Source organism: Macrotis lagotis, chromosome 5, assembly GCF_037893015.1.
Source record: "Macrotis lagotis isolate mMagLag1 chromosome 5, bilby.v1.9.chrom.fasta, whole genome shotgun sequence".
Taxonomy (NCBI): Eukaryota; Metazoa; Chordata; class Mammalia; order Peramelemorphia; family Peramelidae; genus Macrotis; species Macrotis lagotis.
The window spans coordinates 143029756-143047896 of NC_133662.1; the positions used below are offsets into that span (position 1 = coordinate 143029756).

Genomic DNA, 18141 nt, shown 5'->3' on the forward strand with positions numbered 1-18141 from the left:
ATTTAGTTTAAATGTAGCATGCAAAATGATCACTGCTATACCCCCCCCAAAAAAATATGTCTTGGACACTGTTTTTTTTTGTTTGTTTGTTTTCTGCTTAGAAAAGAGAACATCTTTAGGATGAAATCATGCACTCTCCTCAACATGTCTCAGTCTTGTATTTTGTATTGGGAAAGGTGATGGTTGAAGTTGAGGATAGGGAACTTGAAGGAAACAACACTCATCTGTATTAAATTACAATGAAATATTTAAACTTTAGAAGTGCTTACTGTAGCATTAAAAGCATTCAAAAGTACATCCTGTTTTTTTAACCGAATTTGTAATATGTAGACTTAACTATAGGAATAGCTATAATACAATCCATAGCAAGTGTGTCACCGGGACAGCAGACGAGCAGAGACAAGGAGATATGGAACGTGGCTTCATTGAAGGCACCTCTGGGTAAATGCAGCACATTAGATACCCACTGAAAGACAGGAGCTGTTGATGGGGGTGACCTCTGACTGCAAGTCATCTTACTATAAACAGAAGAGTGTGGAAAGCCATTGGTCAGAGCCAACTGTGTTTACTATCCAGTTCTCCTCTTAGTTAACCTAAATACCTACACTGATCTAGGAGCATGGTGACAATGCACAGAAGAACAAGGTGTTTTTAAGGCTACCTGAATTGGTCCAAGAGATCAGCTACTGCTCAAACAGTTTTCTAATCCTGAAATTACTTCTGATACTTCTGACATTGGATAGTGGAATTTACTTGGTGTTAAGCTTCACAAAGGACTCTCTTTCCAAAGACTGAGTTGGCAAATTGTGGAATTAATTTCAGCTTCTTGGAGGTGAATGAGGTAAGTTGTGATGGCCTTTTGATTTGAGGTATTATTGTTATAATATTAAGCAATACATTGTGCTTGTAAGCATACAAAATCCTATCTTAAGAGGAAAGTGAGCACTTTTCTGCTTATAATTCATTGTTTGGATTTCTCTCTTTCTTTCTGTCTCTCTGTTTCTTTTTCCTCTTTTGGCAGTATGGTAACAGGATAATATTTATTCAGAAGTTGAACAGGTAGCTCAGGATTCAGAAACTCTTTTATCCACATATCATCTAACCACTAGGTAATCATCATTTTAAAACTAATCCATAAATTGACTGCTTTATTTATATTATATAATTGATAAGAAATTGCAAGTTTGTATGAAATATTAATGCCTAAACTATAAATTCAATAAACATTTTTCAATGTCAAGGGATTTTGCTATGTGTATTTGGGGAAAATTATTTGCAAGAAATTCAGATATTTAAAACCAAGCAGATTCATTCTTATGGTGTTTTGCATTTTTGAATTGTGTAGAAACTATGTTGAATTTAATTACTTAATGGTAATCATCTCTGTGCCGAAAACCTTAAACTCAGAGATAGATTTTTCCCTATTTAAAATAGAGTACCTGTAGTAGAGAGATATAATTTAATTTTAACTTTTCTGTCTATAGAAAGCAATTTGTTTTGACTACCATTATCCTAATGTGAACACAATCTTAAGCATGAATTACTATTTGTGACATTGACACATAGAGCTTTCTTTTCTTGGACAGGTTTTGTTTAATTCAAATATCTTTCACTAAGTGTGAGTTGGATGAGAGAGGAAGGTAAACCGTCTATCCTACTATATTGAGGACCATGATATGAGTTGGCACGTATTTACTGGCTCTTAGGCGCCTGTTTCATTCATACAATTCAGGGATGGGTTGTTGGAGGAGGACTGTTTTGTTATCTTAGTAGGGAAAACAGTTCAGGAGAGAATAAAGAATACTCTCTCTCATTGGCTATCTGGGAAAATTGATTTATAGCTACAGAGTTTCATTGTTTAAGCAACCTCTTTTGAAGAAAGGTATGACAAATTATTACAGCCAATAAGTTATTCAATTTAGTTTCAAGGGTCTACTGAACAGCAATAAGGACTATCTAGTTACAAACTCCTTTTCTTGGATTGCTTTCTACTTTGTGAGATATAGTTTAGTTCAGTAACTTTAATAGTCTATCCACATTACTTTGCTTTTTTTGTCTTTGAAATAGTGTGTTAGAGCTTCTCCTAATGCAAAAATAAAAAGTGCCAACTTTTATCATTTCTTTTAAAAGCAGAGGCTAAATATAACCCTTTTACATTTGTTTTTGATGTTTTGCCTCTCTTCCTTTTTATCCTTTAGCTAAAAAATCAACAACAGTGATTTGTTGTTATTGAAACTTTTAAAAGCACATGATATGACTTAATGAATTATTAGTTCAGGTTCAGGGGAAGGCTTGTTTGGTGTGTCCAGTGGAGGATCTCAAATTTAGCTTTTGGGGAAAATGGAGTGTGCGTGTTGAGAAAGTAATGCAGCTGTTGAAGACACACAAAAACCAAACGACTTCATGCTCTTGTGTGAACTTAGCAGTGATGTGTTTTCCCTTAAACTACCTCCCCAAAAATCCTTAGATGAAGAAAATGAGAAAGTATAATGCTTGTTTTTTCTTTTTTTTAAGTTGCAATCACTCAATTTCTTTTTCTTTTCTATTTTCTCCCTTTACTATGCATGTATGTAATTTCAAGTAATAATTAAAATCTATGTGGGATACAACACAGTTCAGCATTAAAAAAATGTATTCAATATTTAGGATTTAATGTAATATGTAGTTTATTAAATAATTTCACTGACTTTGGTTTCTCTAGCTTATTTCATTAAATACTTAGTTTTCAACTAAAATTAAGCAATGGTGATACTACCATTTCTTGTACTATATTTCCATGTACAAAAAATCATTTTACAAGGAACAGTACTTTTACTGCAATTGTTAACATCTAGTTCTTCAAAATCAATGTTATTTCAAACCCAATATAAATTATAAAATAATGAAAATATGTAATTATGTATCCTTCTACTTGGAAATCACTAAAATATATGTTCTTTCAATTCCTTGAAATAAGAATTACATTTCAGGTTAAATAAATATCTATTGAGAAATGGGTTTTTAAAGGCAGTGACATAGAATATGAATTTTAGCCAACTTTTAAAAATTCATTTCCCACTTTAATATATAATACTTGAAAAGTGACAAAGAAAATCACACGGTTGTAATTCAGTATTTCTAACTGCAGTTTTTTTTAATTCATAAGATGTGGAATTTAATTTAAAATTTTAGTAATCTATGTCTGAAAATTATGCAATGAGAAAGTTGTTTAAATACAAGTCAAAATACACAAATTACCTGAAATTTCTGAAAACAACATTTTCTTCTTTACTAGAGGTCATTACTCATACATTTCTCCAGTTATTTAGATTCCAATTGCTTAACAAAAATCCTAAATGTAAATATATGTCTACCAAGTAAAAATGCCCTACAAAAATGTTGTGTAAGTACCTGAGAATTTCTTTTTAAACTTAATTTCTGAACATTATATGGGGAGTACTTCAGCATTGTAAATAAATAGGAAAAAATCAAATTCACTTAAAGTATCTCAATGAAAAAAGGTATCTTAAAATTTAGAATAATTTTAACAATGACTTTCATTGAATTTGTTGAAATGGTCATATTGTATACAGATGAATTCTGCATTCAATTACAGTTTGAATTTGAAACTCCACATATCAATTATTCCTTATATTCAAAATGTTACCTTTTCCCAAACATGTTGCAAAATGATTGATATTTATGTTTTAAAGCAAATGAGAACTAATCTGTGCCTGTGGCAAAACTCTTTTGAAGTTTTCTGACTATGATGAGCTGGATTATTAGTTAAGTAGTGGAAGTCTTTCTTGGACTATGGCCCTGTTGTGCTTGGCAGGTCATGATAAATGGGGGAATCTTTCTTAACCTTGTGGTCAAAACATTCCAATATCTCATGCAGGGAAAAAAAAGATACCAAAAATATTGTAGGAGTGCTAGCAAAAATTTCTTTATTTGAGAGTCTAAGGTAAGTCCATTTTATTTGTTTCATTTGATATAGAATTTGACAAATCGTTCCTCTTAAAGTCCTGGGTTACACATAGTTGCAGAGGAATAATTTATTTGGATTCATAAAATATCTTTTGATAGTGAAATTTTAAAAGATTGAATTTCAAAGATGTTAAAATTGAAAAAGCCCACTTTTAGCCTTGATCCCTGTCAACATGACTTGAAAATAAGCAATTTTATTAATTGTAGTAAATTTTTATAATATATTAAGGGTTAAGTAATTCTTATTTAATTCTGGCGTAACATTTTATTTTACATTACCAAAATTGTACATGAACCACTTTAAGAAGCAAAACTGCCAGCAAAATATACAAGTTGAAGCAAGGATATAACATAAAGCAGACAAAGGCAATTAGAAAATAGTCAATTTAAAACTTTTACAGTGAATGTTTTTGAGGTGAAAGCTGCTCTTTTGTGATTCTACCTTTAATATCAGTGCAAAGAGTTAAGCCTGGAAATAATACTCTAAAGTGACAATCTAGTCAAATTTCCAAAGTTGAAAAAAAATTAAAAATGAAACACTTTCATATGAGCCTGTAATACGATCCATCAAGGCATCTTGCGGTTCTTTCTGTGGCATTTTAAGTGCTGTGTTACCTCTGATGTAGTCCCTGTAGGATAATAATGAAAAATGTACCCTTGGACGAAGGTCTGAAATTTTTCTAACTATTTCATGCAGTAAATGAATAGTTTGAGGCAGGTGACAAAGATCTATACCTTATCAGAGAAATAAATGTGCCTCGGCATTCTAATCACTTGCGTAATTTGACTTTCTATTTAATACATACAAATTGTACATAAATAATTTGTAGTCTGTTTTCCTGTATAATTATTAGCCAATTTTTTTTAAAATATATCCAACCCTGCAATGAACTTTCAAATATTATCATTAATATTAAAATTATTCTGACAGTTGTATTGATGAAAAATTATGCCCCCCTCTTTGTTAAACTCAATTCCTTCACAGTGTGTGATTTTGTATATCCCACCCTCTAAACCAAAGTCAGAAATCAAACTGTAGTGTTGTCCATAATAGCCCAATATTCAAGAGTTAAAGTAATTTATGGTTCTCTTTTTTCAATGGATTTTTATTTAGAAAAACTTTTATTAAACCGATCTGAATCTTGATTTGAAGATATGTGCATTTGAAGTGCAACTTGCATTTTAGATAATATGTTGAAGTACAGAAGCTAATAGTTATCAGTGCATTAAAATGAAGTATTAGTTTGTTTTCAATTATGTGGCCCAATTTATTAATTTTTTCTAATTGAGAAATAATGGCCAAGCATTTAGAAAACACATTTTGTGTATAATAAGAGAGACTTTTAGAAAGAGAGAATGTAACAAATAAAAATAGAAAAGAAAAATGATAATTTTCTAACATGAAAATGATAACTATAAATTTACAGACTCCAAAGCAGTAAATATTGTTTCACATTAGAGACTAAGGCAATGAAGATTATGTTTATCACATTTAATATCTGTATTTTATGAAACTGGCTTTTAATGAATTAAACTTTTCATATTTCTAATTTAACATCTTAGTGGTTTTATGGTGGGAAATGCCATTTCAATTGATAGTTTTAACTCTTAAAAGTCTTTTAATTTGATTTTTGCATAAACAAAACATATTATTTTCTTAAAGGTTTAAGAATATCTTCTGTGCATATATAAGCTTTTAAAAACATAGATGTGTCTAAATATATATGTATATAGATATATATATATAGAGATGCATGTTTATGCTTACATATATACATGCTTATTTTAACATAATTGATACATTAGCTAATGGAATCTTTTGGATAGTTGTTCTGTATTGACAATTTTTTTTTAATTTTCAAATATCTCTATGTATCTCTCTCTCTCTCTCTCTCTCTCTCTCTATATATATATATATATATATATAATGAAATTTTATTAAAAGACTCGTCTATGTACTTCACACTAAGAAGTAATTACTCTCAAAATTAAAATAAAGCACTCATATTTCATTAAATTACCAGAACAGCCTTTAGTGGTTTACCTATTCATATGTAGAAAGCACAAATTTCACTAAATTCTTTTGTAGAAATTATATGTCTGATTTTTGCTAATTGCATAATCTGGTTACACTCATTGTCTTCAGAAATATATCCTGATTCTTAGCTCATATATTTTATTTTAGTCCTTATGTAATCATGTAAATACACCACATATACATTTTGAAAATCATTAGTGAATACCAGAATTTGTTTCTTAAGCCAGTGTATTGAGATGACACAAAAGAGAGAAAATGAATTGCTGAAACAAGTATTAATTAAAAAAAAAACTCAACTTTTGTAAGTGGGACTCATTTTACTGAATGAAAAATCTGAATTGAATACTTCTAGAAGACATCTTCTACTTTAATCAAATGTTTTTAAAAGGCCTTTCATTTAATGAGAAAAAAAGCAATATACCATTTTAGAAGAGCGAATAACTTTAAAAAATTTGTATTTCTCTAACAATATATGTTGTTATTACCTTCCTTATGTTAAGAAAGGTCACTCCTTAAATGAAATAAGTTAAATAATAAGATGTCAGTTTAATAAGGAAATTATTTACATTCATATATTTTTTCATAAATATATAACAAATAATTTTCTACAGTTTATTCTATGTGTTTTCTGCAGGTAGAGTTATTATTTGGTATATTATTGGTATAAGGTATAAGGCTGTTTTAATAAGCTTTGAAAAAATAAAGTTTTATAATTCAATCAAATTTACTTTTCAATTGTGAACTTGGAAAGTCAATGGAACTTACAAATCTAGTTCACTTGTTGGAAACAATAACATTGTATTACTTTTTTTACAAAGAATTTCCCAAATAATTGTTACATCCACTTATATCACTTGAATTGAAGATTTGGATTCTGCTTTTAATTTTTTTCTTTATTTGTAAAATAATTACACAATCACAACAAAATTATATCACATCTTTACTGATTAGTAAAGACATGTGTGTCATGTATAAGTAGAGCACGTAGATTATTCCTACAAGTTACTTAATCATTAACGCACCATAACAAATATCTGATATACAACTTTGCAATGATCGTTTCAAGTCATTGAATGTCTATTATATTATTATCAATGGATAACTTTGAAATGATATTTCATCGGGGATTAAAACATTCTGTAATTTTCTTCCATTAAATAATAGTTTTTTAAATTACTTCCTATTTTGGATAATAAAGATTTTATAAATAGTAAGATTGGTTTCTACCAAGCAAACAAACAAAATAACAGAAAAGGAGAAAGCAAAAAATAAAATATTGGATGTACAGATTAAAACAAGGACATCCCCTTAACAAGTGATAATGGATTTCAGGAGATTTAAAAAACAAATTAAAACACAAAGGAATTGAAATTTATCATAACAAATATATCCTACATTGACAGATGTTAGATAAGAAAAAACGATTAGCATTTATGAGTTTTGTAATTATTTTGTTTTTTCATAAAAATGTAGTTTTGTCTCCCTGAACAAAGACTATATAATCTCCTCAGTGGCAAACTTTTTTCTCTACCTCTGCATGATCTTTGGTAATAGCAAACTAAATTCATGACTCTTGGATGAATGAGAAGTTAGATTGTGACTAGATAGCATAACATTACTTTGGGATGAATTCTATGCAGGCAAAGTGTAATTTTTATTTACAAAATAACTGAAGATATTTTGTTTTTTTAAAGCTAGAGATATTTTCTCAATTTTAATTGTCTGCTAGTTGTAGCTATTATATTCTTTATTTTATTCTTGTTGCTAAAACTTTGGTATCCAGGAAGCAAGTAGTATGTATAAAACATGCAAGAAGCATGTATTATGGCATCTAAATTGTTTAAATGAAATTCTGGGCTTTTATTCATGTAAGCAGTCAGCCTAGATAGCTCAAATGAAGGGAAAAAACATTTTTGGGTATTGAAGCTATATGGATAATTACTCCAGTACTCAAATTCACTCTGGCTGCTTGTCTAAATGTTTAAATATTTCTTTTTTAAACTTGTCACCCAAGTTTTGTGAAGTGTTTTGCTTCAAGAGTGCAATTAAATGTGCTCTGCATTAAGTGTGCCATTCTTTCTAAGCAAGATAAGGTAAGACACTTGTTTGCTTGCTAGGCAGTGACTTGTAGCAAAGATCTGCCTTTTTTCCCATTTCACTGACATGAGGCAAGTCAGATCTGTTTTTCTAAATCTTATTTATTTCAGCTGTAAACGTTAAGATTTTCTTTGGTGATTTTGATAGGAAACAATTCATATCATGTTTTTTCAAAGAAATCATTTTAATCATTGTAAATATTGTTTTTGTTTCATTTGTTATTTGGACATTGCAATAGGACCCTCTATATTGAACATGCATTGGTACATACTAGAAGACTAATGAATTATTTCTTTGTTGCATTTTGCAAACAAGAAATAGAAACACTTTGACTATGTTTGTCATTTTCAGTGCATTATTTTTTTTCCTGAAGGAAAAAATAAAAGTTTTTGTAACTCCTTTATAATTTGATCATTTTTAAGAGTTGAAGCATCTGGGTGGCACAGTGGTTAAGAACGTTGAACTTGGAGTCAGAAAGACCTAATTCAAATTTTGTCACAGACCTTGCCACATATTATATATGTGACCATGGATCAATAACTTAACCTTTTTTCCAATTGTTTCCCAAATAGCACCTATAGCAGAGTCATAATGAAGAAGCAATTAAGTTCATAGCATTATAACAGTTAGTTTATATCGCTATTGTTATTATTACTACTAATTATTATTATTACCATCTCCAATTAAGGCTCACCATGTTTGTCACCTGGGTTTAAATATTAAGTATATCACAGGATGTTTTTTTCTTGCATATGCATCTTATTGTTCAGTTATTTTCAGTCATTTCTGACTATGAACCTATTTCAGAATTTTCTTGGCAAAGACATTGGTTTTGACATTGCCTTCTCTAGATCATTTTACCGACGAGGAAACTGAGGCTAACAAGGTTAAGTGACTTGTCCATGGTCAAACAGCTAGTAATTGTCTAAGTCAAGTTTTGAAATGAAGTCTTCCTGACTCTAGTTCCATGCTTGATCCATGGTACACCTAACTGCTTAAGCTGTTGTTGATTTTAAGTCATTTTCTGTTTTATCCATCTCTTTATGATAGCATTTGGAATTTTCTTGGTAAATGTACTAAAGTGGCTTGTCATTTTCCTCTCCAGCTCACCTTACAAATGAAGAACCTAAGGCAAACAGGATTAAGGTGACTTTCCCAGGGTCACATAACTTGCAAGTGACTGAGAACAGATCTAAACTCAGGAATATGAGTTTTCCTGACTATGGGCCTAGTACTCTATCCACTGTGCCACTAGTAACTCTATCACCACTGTACTGAAGCATATTGAAAACCACTAAAGAGTTGACTGGGCAATTTGATATAGTAGAAAACATATAAAAATGCAGTCAAGGAACCTGGATTTGGATGCCAACTCTGCTGCCTACCATCTGTGTGATCTTTGTCCAGTCACAGCTTCTCTGGTCCTAGATTCTTCATCTGTAAAATGAGGGGTTTTGGAATAGATGGCTTCTAAAGTCCTTTTAACTCTAAAGTATATGGCCCTTTTACGCTGAAAGTTTTCAGCAGAGTTTGGAACTATAGAATTATAGAATGCTAGAGCTGGATAGGACCTTAGAGATTATCTCATCAGAGAGGTAAAGTAGCTGGTCCAAGACCTCACAGATAGTTAGTGGCAGAGCAGGGACTATATAATCTGTCAAATGAGGGGTTTGGATGAGATTATTTCTAGGTCTTTTCCAGCTCTAACAGTCTCTAGCTGTGGCTGTTAGTCAGATTCCCTGACTCCCTATACAGTGCTCTTTTCTTTCCACTAAGACTAAATGGAACAAACTGAAGTATTTGGATCATTTTTCCTTAATCATACTTGTAATAAACAAACAAAATGGGTTTTGGGGGTTGAATGATCTGAGTAATTGTGGTTGAAAATGCATAGCCTTAGGAGACTTGAGAATTTTGGCTGTGTGATTTTGAAATGAATTTTGAAGTGATTTTCTATATTTTGCCTATTCTCCATTTTTTCCTCCTCTCTCTCAGCGTAGTTCCGGGAAAGTATGTCTCTGTAATGAATCTGTGAATTTAAAAGTGTTCTGAGAAGAATAAGGAGGGGAGAATTATAATCAGATTTCTTTTGGGATTCTTCAAGTATTACACTGATGTTTTTCTGACATTTTCCAGGGGATCTTAATAAATCTTTGAAGTCAAAATAAGAAAGATGGAAACAAAAAACAAGAATTTATTAAAAAAATATATCTTATAGTCAGTCAGCATGCTAAGTACATTACAAATATTATTTCTTTTCAATATACAGTAGCTGGAAATAAAACAATATGTTCAATAATAAGCAAAACTAAAATATATTTTGTTTTCTTATAATGTTTGCTACAATACACACTAAAGATGGAATTTTTCTTAATTTTCATTATCAAACATCAATTGTATATGATACTTATTTCCTTCCCTTAAAACAATAGTATAGAAATACCTGTGGTTTCATTAATGGAAGCTAACTACACTGCTAAGAGTAGAGGATAGAATGCTTCAGAGTTGTCATTCAGGTCTTCTAAGGCCTAGGGGGCCTTCTTGCGTGGGAATTATAACAATTGGAGCTACTTTTTCACCTTAAAAATTACTTCATAAGCATGCAGAAAACATAGAAACAAATTACAAGCATTTTAAATAAATATCAATTACCAGTCATTGGTGTAGGTTTCTGGAGAAATAAAACAAAAATGAAATGGTGATTGATGAAAATGAAGGAGCTTCATTGTTTGGAGAAAACTACATGGACTCTATGAGCATTGTGGTCTAGTAGGCTGAGGTGATAGGACCTCTATTCAAATCCCAACTCTCTATGTTACTCAAGTCTGTGTGAGTTTAGGCAAGTTTCTTTATGTTTTGGGAGTCTCAGTTTCCTCTTCTGTAATCTCAGTTTCCTCTTCTGTAAATTGAAAGAGTTGAATGAGATGACCTCGAAGGGCTTTTCCAGGTCTAAGTTATTTCTTTTGAGAGACAGAGACAGGGGGAAAAAAGGAAAGAGAGATATAATTATATTTATATCCTACCTATTAATATTTCTTCCAACTCTAAGAATTAAATTCAGTTGTCAGATCTATGAGAACAAGAACCTTTCTTTCTTTCTTTCTTTCTTTCTTTCTTTCTTTCTTTCTTTCTTTCTTTTTTTCTTTCTTCCTTCCTTTCTTTCTTTCTCTCTCTCTCCCTTCCTTCCTTCCTTCCTTCCTTCCTTCCTTCCTTCCTTCCTTCCTTCCTTCCTTCCTTCCTTCCTTCCTTTCTCTCTCTCTCTTCCTTCCTTCCTTCCTTCCTTCCTTCCTTCCTTCCTTTCTTTCTCTCTTTCTTTCTCTCTTTCTTTTTTCTTTCTTTTTTCTTTCTTTCTTTCTTTTTCTTTCTTTCTTTCTTTCTTCTCTTTCTTTTTCTTTCTTTCTTTCTTTCTTTCTTTCTTTCTTTCTTTCTTTCTTTCTTTCTTTCTTTCTTTCTTTCTTTCTTTCTTTCTTTCTTTCTTTCTTTCTTTTCTTCTTTCTTCATTCTCCATTTCCTACCTCCAAGCACTCAATCTGCACTCAATTAATGAAAACTTTCTGATCACTGACTTTCAAGTGAGGTACAAGAAATAGTTTTGAATGAATACACAAGCCATCCACTGTTGAAGTTGTTTTAAAATTCTAGTGACTTACCTGTCACTTGATTCTGTAGTGCCTTTTAAGAGTGCCATAAAAGTTTGTTTCTCTTCAATTTAACATTGAATTATTGAATCATAAAATCTCAGTTATATATACCATGAAGGAAATCTTGTCTAATCCAATCCTTTCCAAAGTATGTGTACATACAAACAACACACACACACACACAAATCTTAACACCGTCTCTGACATTAGAAAAATAGGAAGGTCTCATAGCATTTTAGGAAGGTTTTTTGGACTATACTGTTAACTTTTACAATCATACAGAATCATACAGAATTATTTGACAAGGATTACTTCTCTTTAAAAAATTTAGGGATCTAGGCAGATTCAAAAGATTATTAAATTCTCTTATGCTACTTGGTCCCTTTCTTAAGAGGTCCTGCTACCTTCCCTGCATGTTACTGCAATGAAGCGCTCAGAAATGTCTCCGACTTTTGATAAATGAATTAGAATCCCAATTTATTTTGGAGTATGAAAAATTAAACTAAAAACAAAAATAAAAAAACTTTGTTTAAGTGGCAGAAATTAAAGTGTATCAAAGTAAGAATATTTCCTTTAATTAATTAATTAAATTAATTAATACCATTACAATGATAGAGTGGCTTATTTGGAAAGGGACAGATAAAAGGTTTGGTAAAATGTGTTTTTAAAAAAAGTCTTGAAAGACTTCAGGTGAATGTACAAGTGAATATCACCTCTTCTTTTCACCTCAGAGGATGGCCTAGTTCTGGCTTATCTCTAAGAATGTATGCCCGGTCTAGGGTGTCTGTTTTGATCTGAAGATGCCACAGACAACTTGGCCCACATTCCTGTCATCACCAGTGCAGAGGAGAGTTTGGAGCTAAATGTATTCTTTTTGGAGTTACATACATTCTTTCCTTCTCCCTGCTCTTTTATCTGTCTTATTATTTAAAGCAAAACAAAATCAAACAAATGTCTTCCACCCTTGATTTTATGATTGACTAAGGCTAAAATTAAGGCAGACTCTAAATAATCCTTTATACAATTTTAGTAGGATATATTTAAAATAACATTCAGTGGAGATTACTTTTTTCTTTATCTAGTTTAACCTAAAGTTAGCTACATCTTTAAGGTCTATCTAGGTCCCTTTTTAGGGAAAAAAAAATGTCAATATATCTCCTCATGTTCCCATTATTATCTAACTCTATTGTCTGGGTAATTCAGTTTCTTCTGAATACAGAAATAAAGTAACTTCATCATGTCTTTGATATATTGTTGTTGGTCCATTTGTCAAACAAGATATGAATAAAACTGGAATATACTCCAAGTGCTATCATTATTAATGATCTGTTTGATCTTAAATCACAAACTTTCTGAACTTTTGTTTCTTACACCAAAGGGAGAGAGCTGACATAGTTAAAAAGTTATTCCTCTCCCTTTCAGCTTTCACATCCATTATCTCTGTTCTCTTACCACCATACAGGATTCAGAAGTGACTCATGAACTTTTTTTTTCCTCTTGCATTAAGGCATTTTTGGTTGTTAGAATGGACTCCAGCAAAGAGTAAGACAAAAATCTTGTACTTGAATGCAATTATGTACAAGAAAAAGACCCCACAGAGTGGTATATAATTGGTCACAGAATTTTGTCAAGAGATTTATGTGAATACTACTTGTCCTTTGATTCTTTTGAAATAAGAGGGGGGGAGGTCCTGCTACCTTCTCTGCATGTTATTGCAATGAAGCACTCTGAAAAAACTGAAGTTTCCATTTCCAGTGAGGCATAATGCCCTGTCTTCTATATGACTGAGAGATTCAGTGATAACCACTCTGAAGATACAGGGATGGAAAATTACAGTATAAGTGGCAGCTAATGGTAATCACAGGGAGGAGATCCTGACAGATTGTCTGCAGTGAGTGAAAGTGTAAGAATGCCAGCATAAACAAATGACTGCTGGAGAATTTTTTGCTATTAAGTTAGTTACTTTAAAAGGGGGGGGGTCAGATTTGTATTTTGAAATGTGTCTTCGATTTTTAAAAAGAAATTGTGAGATTTTTCTCCTTTTGTTGGGGTTAATGATATATTTAATAAATATAATGTCTTTCTTGTACATAGTGTAAAAGATAAATGACAAGGCAAATGTTATCATTTTCCTCAAATTCTTTTTGCATTTATACTATGTACTTTTTTCCTGTATGTTTGACATTATACAGATTCTAGAATTTCCCATCTCCTCCCTCACTATTGTCATTCTGGATACTGGTTTGTTTGGTTTTTTTGGGGGGGGGGTTGGTTTTTTCATTCTGGTTATTGTTAAAACCTGTATATTGGATGAGTATTTTGGATCTATTCAAAATACCTGCCATACTTCAAAACCTCATAACTTGGATTATTTAAATATCCTCTGTTTGATCTCCTTTCATGCCTCTCTCCAACTAAATCTGTTCTCCATAAAGTAGTCAACAATGATTTTCCTAAAAAATAAAACAATACAAACAAAAAAGCAAAAACAAACAAGCCACTAGTCTGTTCATTTCACTTGTCTCCTGCCCTAACCAATCCCACCAGAACATAATCTTAATAAACTTCTGTAGCTCTTTATTTTCTCTAGAATAAAATATAAACCTTTTTCGGCATTTAAACTTCTTCACACTCTGTCCTCTTCTTACCTTTGCACTTGTTTTCCACAAACACTCTTCCATGGACTTTGCAAACCAACAATACTGCTTTTCCATGTATCTCTTTCCATTTCCTGTCTCCTCATCTTTGCCCTGACTGGACCTGGGATGCAGTTTTTTCTCACCTAAGATTCTTTAGGATAACTGATTTCCTTTAAGAATCATTTTGAGAGCTCTCTTCTGTTTGAAACCTTTCCTGATCTCCCAAACTGCTTGTAGATTTCTTTCTCAAACTTCCTTTTATTCATTTTATTTAGACTCTGACTATAAATATTCTGATTTGATTATAAGCTTCTTAAAGGCAGGTTCTATTTCCCTTTAGGATTTGTATCCCTAAACTTACTCCAGTGTCTCTCTCTCTCTCTATATATATATATGATTTTAAATATATCTATTATTAATATTAATTTGTTTTGATTAATTAATATTAATATTTAATACATTCTTATTGGTTGGCTTTTTGGTAATATAACTTTATATTTATCTTTGACAAACTCTTAATTAATATTAAAACCATATTATGAGGAGTGGCTAGGTGGCCCAGTGGATAAAGCACCAGCCCTAGAATCAGGATTATCTGGGTTCAAATCCGGCCTCAGATACTTAATAATTACCTATCTGTGTGGCCTTGGGCAAGCCACTTAATCCCATTTGCCTTGCAAAAACCTAAAAAAAATACTATGGATGATTTTTTTGATAATATTTGTGCTGTTTGCTCTCTTATTTTATCTTAAAATAATTGATACTTAGAATAATTCTGTAGATCATCCCTTCTTAGAAAATCCAGGGTAATGCCAGTAAAGAGAAAACTTTTAGTAAATATTATCGATGGTGAAGATAATCTAATTTGTTCAAGTTTGTTGAATTCATTTTCATGGAGAACAAAGTAAGCAGTTTAGAAAAAGAACAGATTGTATGAAAATGGGATGGTGCCTGGGTTTCTTTTGAAAATAAACACTCAGATTTTGAAGGAGATTCTGTTTTTAACTAGTTACTTTTGTTTTATGGAAAACATGTTTTTTTGACCTTCCAGTTTAAAAAAATGTAACTTCTTCGTAAATGTATATATGCACACAAATATGTACATTTTTGCAGTTGTTGCTCAATTGTGTCCAAATCTTCTTGATCCCATTTGGGGTTTTCTAGCCAAAGATACTGGAGTGGTTTGCCATTTCCTTCTCCAATTCATATTTTCAAGATGAAGAACTGAGGCAAACAAGGTTGAGTGACTTGCCCAGGGTCACACAATATGAATCTTCATTTCTTCTTCCCCAGTTCTTGAATCATTACATAACTTAGCTATTTTTGTCTCTATCTCTGTCTATTTTTCTCTCTCTCTCTCTTAGAACTTTACCTAGAAATGTGAATGCTCACTTTTTCTATAAACTACAGTATTAAAGGAGTTGTTAAATGCACTGATATATTGTCATTTTCCAGCTCATCGTTATCAGAAATATAACTTGAATGTCTTCTTACCTCCAAATTTATCTCTCTATCCACTACTATGCATACTGGTTTTATACATGTATATTATATAGTGTCTAAAAACAATCTAAATGTTACATATGGAAATAGTTTTGGGAATCTTCTAATCCTCTCAAATGTATACATGCATTGATAAACATACAGACATATAAAATATATAACACAATTATGAAATCATAGATATAATAGAAATATCTATTATTGTACATTTGAGACAGGTATACCTGATTTCAAATTCCAGTTCAAATACTTACTAGTTTTTTGACCATGGACAATTCCCTCAACCTCTCTTTGCCTCATCTTTCACATATGTGATATGTAGATCTGAAACTCACACATAAGTGTTAGCTATAATAGTTATTATTGCATGTAAACATTATATGCATTATATATACACAACATATATATATATATGTATATATATATATATATATATATATATATAGAGAGAGAGAGAGAGAGAGAGAGAGAGAGAGACATATGTATACTACACATACACATGGCAGAGATTAGGAATGTTAGAATTAAATATACATATATAATTATATGTATTTTATTGTCTATAGAATATAGGATTGAACTAGGGTATACTGTGAAAAAAGTAGCCTTATAGGATCATAGATTTAGTGCTACATGAGTCTTCAGAGGTTATTCCATCAAACCACTTCATTTTACAGGTGAGAGAACTAAGACTCAGAATGATCTCCATTTGAATATTCCTTTTACTTTTTATTAATTGTATGACCATTAGCAAATCATTTGACAATCATGTAGTTTCAATTTCCTCATCTGTAATATAGGACTAATAATTGAATATAGAATCTTGATAAATTTTCAGAAAATGAAGAATAATAGATGCCTTTTAAACCTTAAAAGTACTATATAAATGCTAAGTAGTATATTATGACATATTTTTCAAATTAATCATGCATTTTCATTTTAAGACTTTGATACATGAAAATTGAATTCAAAGAATTATTTGAATTAATAAAGTATACCTTAATCTAGAAATTATTTTTCCCTCCTTGAATATCTTTTTGGTTATTTGACCCCTTCAATATAGTTAATGCATCCTCACTTTACTCTTCAACATACTTGATGCATTCTCCCTTGCATTACTTATTATGTACTATAGTTTTGCTATTTAACTTAGATCACAAATTCCTTGAGGGAAAGCACTTTAAAAATGTGATATCCCTATTATTCATTACTTTGTATTTGAAAAAAATGACTAATCAAGAAGTATAATATAATGAAAATTTTCATCTTGAGAAAAGGAATTTTTAAGTCAGCTCATGATTCATTCTGTCAAGAATATCATGTTCAAAATAATGTCATCATCAGCATAAGATTTATATAACAGTCTTAAGATGTGCAAAGAACTTTGCATATTTATCTTATTTTGGCATTTTATAGTTGGGGAAATAAAATCTTAGAGAAATCAAACAACTTTTTCAAGGGTCACATAGCTAACAGATGTCCAACCTGGGGCTTGGTCTTTGGTTTTCTGATTCCCAGGTTCAGTTCTTTGTTCATATTGCTATAAGGTTGTTTGTGATCAAAATGAATTTGATCTTGCCTTAATTTTAGATGATGATATATATCCTGTTGTCTAGAAAAGGGCAATGGTGCATAGTATTTTATACTGAAGGATGTTTTCATTCTTCAACTTTTGCTAGCAGTTAACCATTACCAAAGTTGACTTTCTGAAGGTTGAAATACAGCCTGCATAAATATACTGCAAATATGTGTGAGAAGTCTGCACTCAGTACCCAAACTTAATTGACATGCTGAGAAAATATATGAAACATATAGTCACCGGATTCAGATAAATGAAAATTAATGTATGAATTATTTAGCTAACACTGCAACTTTGCCCCAGAATCTGGTGTTTTTATTGTGAGTTTTAGCAGGAAACAGAAGCAGTATCAATTGGGAAAACATTTCTTTACTGAATTGAGAACAGTATGGCTTTCTAGTTTCTAAGTGGAGAAACCTGGTTCTTTGGTTTCTTTGTTCCTAGTTAGACTACTCCCAAGCTATTTTAGCTCAACATTTTACATACTAATGGAGTCTAGGGAAGTGCAGTTGGCAGCTGTTCATGGATAATAATGAAACACACTGTTTAGTACTGCATACTGCTGCTGTAAAATGCGGGAAGTATTTTATAGAGATCAGGGTGAGTCGAGTTAGATCCACTTTAAGCATTGTGTGTGTGTGAACTGAGAGTGAGGAAGTTGTATTTTCATATGAGAAT

At 31.3% G+C, this 18141-nt stretch overlaps 1 protein-coding gene across 10 annotated transcripts in view; it reads left to right on the forward strand.

Moving 5' to 3' along the window:
• EYA4 (EYA transcriptional coactivator and phosphatase 4) overlaps nucleotides 1–18141 on the forward strand; it is a 368182-nt gene that overhangs the window by 180783 nt on the left and 169258 nt on the right. The gene's annotated exons all lie outside the window — the stretch shown is intronic.